The sequence below is a fragment of the Cibotium barometz genome, chromosome 36 (genome assembly GCF_041138505.1).
Source record: "Cibotium barometz isolate CiBa-2024 chromosome 36, ASM4113850v1, whole genome shotgun sequence".
NCBI lineage: Eukaryota > Viridiplantae > Streptophyta > Polypodiopsida > Cyatheales > Cibotiaceae > Cibotium > Cibotium barometz.
Window position 1 is genome coordinate 48,255,467 of NC_141081.1, and position 5,316 is coordinate 48,260,782.

The 5,316-nt window shown below is 41.3% G+C and overlaps 1 long non-coding RNA gene across 1 annotated transcript; it reads right to left on the minus strand.

Annotated features, from left to right (window-relative positions):
• Positions 1-1,249: 1,249 nt before the first annotated feature.
• On the minus strand, positions 1,250-3,850 carry LOC147617983 (uncharacterized). Its single transcript, XR_015262285.1, has 2 exons — positions 3,429-3,850; positions 1,250-1,787 (listed from the first exon to the last, which is right to left on the minus strand). It is a non-coding gene; the product is annotated as an uncharacterized LOC147617983 (long non-coding RNA).
• Positions 3,851-5,316: the final 1,466 nt, after the last annotated feature.

Sequence of the window (5,316 nt, forward strand, 5' to 3'; positions counted from 1 at the left end):
TTAAGTTTTTCAGAAAGTGGTGCTTAGGATGTATCATACTTTCTGGAAAAATTAATCTCGGGATCCCGAGATTAATTTTTATCTCGGGATCCCGAGATTAATTTTTCCAGAAAGTATGATCTGTGCTTAAAATATATCATACTTTCTGGAAAAATTAATCTCGGGATCCCGAGATCATACTTTCTGGAAAAATGTGGTATATTTGAAGCATCCATTTTTGGAAAATTTGAAGCATACCATATTCATAACCATTGATTATAACCATAATCATAACCATATAACCATTTATGGAAGAAATACCATAAGTAGCAGCCATATAACCATAGAGACCATAGAGACCATTGACAATACCATAACCATAACCATTGACCATAACCATAGAACCATTGACCGTAACCATTGACCATAGAGACCACATACAAGCCATATTGGTACTTAGAATGTATCATATCATATTGGTCCTTAGAATGTATCATACCATAACCATAGAACCATAGAGACCATAACCATAACCATTGACAATACCATAACCATAACCATTGACCATAACCATATAACCATTGGCCATAACCATAACCATTGGCCATTGACAATACCATAACCATAACCATTGACCATAACCATAACCATAACCATTTACAACCATTGACCATAACCATAACTCATCATCCTCATCTTCAAGCTTGGATATGATGAGTGACTCATGAGTCATCACTCATGTCACGTGTCAGTAGATTAGCTATCAATTCACTATATGTTGTGATGAAGCAAAAGCTTATGTATGATTCTGAAGGAAATCTTCTCACAAATCTACTCATCATCCTCATCTTCAAGGTTGGATATGATGAGTGACTCATGAGTCATCACTCATGTCACGTGTCAGTAGATTTCACGATTCATATCTTATTGTTCAACTTGTAGCCTTGTACTCTAGTGACTCGATTTTCACTTATGAGTGTTTGACATTTTGACGATTTATCATCAAATATTATTTGTTATGGCTCAAGCTATTTGTGAACCATTACTCCTAAATCATTTATGTTATACATGTATATATACTCTTTAAAAGTGAATGTACTCAAAGTACTTATCCCAATGTGTACTTTGCTATTCATACCTTACACACAATACCGCACCATACCTAAAGTACTCAACCACCTTGATGAAGGCTAGTAGGACACACGCACACGTGCACGTGTGGACACACACAAAATAGCTGGTTGGAAAATTGCACCGCTATGGATAGAAAGAAGTAATATAAACCCATTGGTTGCAACTTGGACAAAGAATTCAAAAAAATCTGCATGACTACTAATACAGCAAATAGAAATACTGATGGAAAGTTCAGGCTTTTTCCCAAACTTAACAAAAACCAAAGTGTGATCTTGTCTCCATGAGAGTTTACTCACAAAGCTTCAAATCATCAACTCCGTCATGTATAGCATTGACTATGTCCTATGACATCCCCACTCAACTCACGTCAACAATGCCCAAGATGTTGGAAATACTGACATAAGCTACAGCACCCTTCTCATCCAACCGCACTGCGTGCTCAAAGGCTTGCCTTCCAACCTCCGCATTGCCCCACTTTTGACAAGCACCCAATACAGTATGCCACAATGCAAGATCAGGAAGGATTGGCATCTTCTTGATCAGTGTTATTGCCTTGTCTAATTGGCCTGCACGGCTAAGGATATCAATCATGCAAGTGAGGTGCTCAAGGGTTGGGATGATGCCATAGTCATTGCTCATTGCCTAAAAGTACGTCTCGCCCCTATCCACGAGACCTGCATGACAGCATGCATTGAGAACATTAACAAATGTCACAAGATTTGGCTTTATGCCTTCTCCTATCATTCTGTTGAAAATATGAAAAACAATCTCACTTTCTCCAAGCTGGGCATATCCTGCAATAAGTGCAGTCCACGACACTACATCGCGAACTGAAAGCCTGTCAAACACTTCCTGTGCTTCTGCAAGCAAGCCACATTTGGCATACATGTCAACCAATGTGCTCCCAACAAGAAGCTCTCTTTCCAACAATCCTTTTTTAGCAATCTCGGCATGTATTGCCATTGTCTGTGGCTCCTATGCAGCCACAAGCTTTCAAGCTGCAGACATAGGTGATAGGATCCGGAGAGATGCCTTGTATTTGCATCTGTTTGAAATAGTTGAAAGCTTCCTCACCATGGCCGTGTTCGGCATAACCTGCAATTAGTGCATTCCACGAGACTACATCTCGAACTGGATGCTTGTCAAACACTTCCTGTGCTTCTGCAAGAGCACCACATCTGGCATACATATTGACCAACGCATTGCCAACAAGGTTCTCTCTGACCAATAACCCTTTTTTAGCAATCTCAGCATGTATTTCTCGGCCCTTATCTGTGGCTGCTAAGCTGCCACAAGCTTTCAAGATACAAACAAACGTGATAGCATCAGGACAGAAGCCCTGGACTTGCATTCGTTTGAAACAGTCGAGAGCTTCCTCACCATGCCCGTGTTGGGCATACCCGGCAATTAGTGCATTCCATGAAACTATGTCTTGAGCTGGAAGCTTGTCAAACACTTCCTGTGCTTTATCAAGCGAGCCACTTTTGGCATACATGTCGACTAAGGTGTTGCCAACAAAAATGTCTTTTTTCAGCAATCCCTTATTCGCAACAACGGCATGTATTTGGCCACCTCTTTCCAGATCTTTCAGGTTAGTACATGCTTTTAGTACGGCCACAAAAGTAAAACCATTAGGATGTACACAATCATCTTCTTGCATCCTCTGGTACAGGATGAGGGCCTGCTCTGGCTCCTTGCACTTTATATAACCTGTGATGAGAGAATTCCACGAAAACTGATGTCGATGCTGCAACCTATCGAACACATGCTGAGCATCGTGCATGCTTCCAACTTCCACCAACATGGGAACGAGGTGATTCCCAAGCAAATTATGAGACTCTAGCCCACTTTTGCGCATGTAGGCATGCAAGCGAAGTGCACAAGCCTGGTTTCTCTCCTTTCTACACTTGTGCAAGAATGCTGTGAACTCCTCAATGGAAGGCTGGGGTTGCTTCCCTTGTTCTAAAGAAAGGAGCACCTCCTCTAAGCTAAGCATCTGGTCCCAACCACAACCACTACTGTTTCTGCTGTTGCTGTTGTTCACCTCTTCTTGGGCTTTGTGCGTTCTCTCGATCATACATGACTTTTCTATTTTTGCGAGCCTTTGAATGTCTTCCTTTAAAACAGCTGGGGTTGTCCCAGGCTTGTATCCATACAGGCTCCTTGGTAAGGTTAAGCTTGAAATCTGGGAACCCGAAATTTGTCTGTGTAACACACACGCACACACACAGAGAAGAGAACAAGGCGCACTTCTGGGGAGCACAGGCAGCTTTCCTACCTGTGTGCAAGCATGAAATGGCACCATGATGACTTACTTTGCTCTTTCGGTTGTCCCGCCACTGTGAGGGATCCCTGTAGTAATCCTTCCACAAGCGCTCGGTTGTACGTGCTCTTGATGATGTTGAGGTGGCTATTTGAGCTCCCCGCAGCTGTGCCTCCCCTATAATCCCGAGATTAATTTTTTATCCCGAGATTAATTTTTCGGATCAACCATCCCGATTAACCGACGGGCCGCCTTTTCATAGGGACCCTTGATCCCATGCCTCCCATCCCGTGTGACTTATAGGGGAGGCTGTGCAACCATTGCTGTTTTGCCGTATCTCTTCAACCGCATGCTTGATTTAGTTGTTAAGCATAGAAGTGTGTTGAGGATGATGAGATGCAGAGCCTGGATCTCTTCAGAGTTAAAAATATGTAGTATGCATGGGTACGCGTATCCATGCAATTCTTCAATTTGACCATTTTGAGTACAAAACCTTGAAGAGGAAACTTTGTATAATGCACCCATGCAGTATGAGGTGAAATGGATCACTAAAAAGCACACTAAGGCCCATTTTGGTGAATTCTGAATCCGAAATGGTGTTTGAGTGCTTTAGCTTGTGATTTTGAGATTTGAGTGACCTTGTGTGTTCACCAATATGATGTATAACATGTAAACATGCTGTGAGTGCAGTTTCAAGTCATTCTGAGAAGTTTGCATGGATACACGTATCCATGTGGTTCCTTCATACCATGTATTTCTAACCAGCTGGGCATGTTAGCATGATATTAGTGAGCTTGTGTGCAAAATATGGGCTCAAGATGATGCATCAAATGCAAGTTAGATTGAAAATGACCATATCTGAGTCAGAACCGACATTTTGGGCTTGTTAACTGAGCATGAGGGCTCTTGCATTTTTTGTTTTGGGCTATTCTTGATGAGGATGATATATGCAAAGTAGTGATGTACAGATTAGGCTATTTTAACCGCTTTGTCATGGATACACATATCCATGCAAATCTCGCAAAATGTAGATTTGGTTAGCCCATCTTGTTAGTATGATGTCCCTGAGCATGCTGATCACTTATGAGCTGAAATGGATGCCTTTTAAGCTAGTTAGGGTAGATTTTGGGGTTTCAGAGCTTGGCCATTTTGGCTTGTGCATGAACATTACTGACCCATTTTTTGTTGGGAATGCATAGAATCATGTGTATGACATGTAGAATGCATTGGTATGATCATCGTGTTTTTGCCATACTTGCATGGATATGCGTATTTATGCAAGTATGGCATGGATATGCGTATCCATGCCATATTGAAGAGAATGCATCTTTGAGAGTTCCAGAGTGTGGATGTGATGTTAGTAAGCATGTATGTGCATTTTGGGCCCAATGGATTCATAAAATGCACGTTAAAGATGATTCTGCTGTTTCTAGAGCTTGAAGTGCAAATTTGGCTAAGTGAGAGCTTGAATGGTCCCAAATTTACTGTGAGTGCATTTACTCTTGAGTTTAATTCGATGCAAGCTCTTAGATTGTACAACATTAATTTAGGACTATTTTTGTTCACATGTCCACATTATGTGACTAACTACTCCAACATGTGTGGCTTTTATCTCAATGAGCTTATGCCTACAGCCTACCAGCTTCAACTAGCTCTAAAGCCACACATACTTATAATAAGGTAACATACTTCTTGTCAACATTGAAGTCATTACATACACAAAGATTCTTGATAATTCTCATTGGAGCCCTTGGAAGAAGGCTTACTGGACATGTAGGTGCAATGGTTATTGCAATTTAATGATATTGTGATGGCCCGTAGTAAAATCTCTCTCTCTCTCTCTCTCTCTCTCTCTCTCTCTCTCTCTCTCTCTCTCCTTTTTAAGCCATAGTTAAGCACCCACCTCACCTATTTTGGGAACAACTTACCAAAGTAAATAA